The sequence below is a fragment of the Eutrigla gurnardus genome (assembly GCF_963514095.1).
Source record: "Eutrigla gurnardus genome assembly, chromosome: 7".
Classification (NCBI taxonomy): domain Eukaryota; kingdom Metazoa; phylum Chordata; class Actinopteri; order Perciformes; family Triglidae; genus Eutrigla; species Eutrigla gurnardus.
In genome coordinates this window covers 8,911,598-8,913,453 of record NC_139921.1, presented here as the reverse complement: position 1 = coordinate 8,913,453, position 1,856 = coordinate 8,911,598, and the positions used below count along the sequence as shown (strand labels likewise).

General features: G+C 44.2%; 1 long non-coding RNA gene across 1 annotated transcript; it reads left to right on the top strand.

Moving 5' to 3' along the window:
• The first annotated feature begins 449 nt into the window (after positions 1–449).
• On the top strand, positions 450–1,396 carry LOC311015911. Its single transcript, XR_014597413.1, has 3 exons — positions 450–580; positions 993–1,107; positions 1,233–1,396. It is a non-coding gene; the product is annotated as an uncharacterized lncRNA (long non-coding RNA).
• Positions 1,397–1,856: the final 460 nt, after the last annotated feature.

Below are 1,856 nucleotides of genomic sequence, written 5' to 3'. Positions count from 1 at the left end.
TAATTACCAAATAAGGTCATTTCTTAAAGGGGCCCTATTATGAAAAATCGACTTTTCCATGTTTTTCAACCCTAAAATGGGTCCCTGGGGTGTCAATAAGTCCCCACAGTATCAGAAAAGACCACCATCTCCCTGTTTCACTTTCTCAGTTTGAAAGAAATCCTGCCGATAAACGAACGGTTTGCAGAATGTCCACTAAATGACGTCAGCACCGAATTTTGCTGTGCCTTATATGGGTCATCTCGGCTCATTAGAATCGCTCCACCTGTGTGGTCCCGCCCACATAATCCCCATACCTGTTGGCTGTCAGTGTGATGTACAGACAAACCAGTGAACCAAAATGCCAAAATCAACGGAAAGCGAGTTGGCAGTCCAATTGCTGATATTTACTGGCATCGTCGGAGCATCTACGATGGAAATGTGCGCATGCGTCCGTAAATGTGTGTTCGTGTGTGCGACGCACTTCACCGACAGGAGCTTTGACAACATGGGTCGCTACAGCTCAGGATATGCCTCTAACCTGAGGCTAAAGTTTGGATCAGCACCGACAGTCCGAGAGCCAACCACAGACACTGAAGCGGTAAGTTACTAAATATTATGTAATATGCCGTGTTACAGTTTACCGTTGCTTTCTTAGCATTGGTGTGTTAGCATTGGCGTGTTGCGTTAAAAGCTTCCATTGTATTGATATTGAGGACCGTTAACGATACGTAGTACTGCGGGGGCCCAAACCTGTAAAATAACGCTAGACATCAGTTTGCTTGGGAACGTTTTGTAGCTTGAATGCGGCAGCAAGAGCAGCTGATCTGTTTGTTTATACACGCCGATGCAAAGACGACGTCACCAAACGTTTGTTTTTGTACCGCTAACGAAGGGATTTTACGAGCTATTGGTGCGTCACAACATCAGTTATAGTGAAATAGTAACGTGTTCCACATTTCAGATGTAGTTGTAAACTCTGACTGTCTGTCTGACTGTCTGTCTGCTTACAGAGCAGCAGCTCACATCAGCGTCCCACAGCGACCCACCACAGCAGCTACTGTTGGCACTCACCTGTCTAGGAGGACTACAGGCTCCTTACCCAAGTAAAGGTGTGTAGCCTGACATGTGGCCTACTTTAGATCAGGTTTAACAGCAACTACTAGTAGTTGTGCAGATGTGTATTTCTATTATGTGATATCATGGGTTTCATTCCTCCATACAACTCTGTTACAGCTACTGTGTCCTGCAAGGGCTTTGGTGTTGGCACAGCCATGGTTCCAGACCTGTTTCACAACCACTCCAATAAGGAGACCATCAAAGAGAGCTCGCCTGGACCCGGTAGAGGAGGAGGATACTTTGGAGGGCAGCTCTTCCTTGACTTCAGAAGAGCTTGATATGACCCTGCAGAGTCGGCCACAAACAGTTTGTGTTTGTGTTCTGATATAACTGTGAATTTCAACTGCTGATTAATTTGACAATAAAGTCTTTACAGTAATTGTAAAATGTGTCATGGTTAATATTACTGAAGTAATGGTCAGGAAGACTGCATAATATGTTGCATAGAGGGATTTATTTTTTATAAAACACAATTGATAAACAAACAACAGACTGCTGTATTCCTCTTACGTGTAAAGCACCATAACCAGCTGTATATTTCATGCGTTTTGGAGAGAGAACATTCAGACAGACAGTTCCAACCAGGATGTCCCACCATGCAAGCCTCTTCCTCCTCATGCAAGCCTCTTCCTCCTCCAGCTGCTACATCCGTCTTGTTACCTAGTGTGAATCATGATAATCGTTATGTTATATGAATAATAATCTCAACAGACAACTTGGTGTAACAGACAGTAACATTACCTGTGGTGTCTCCATGC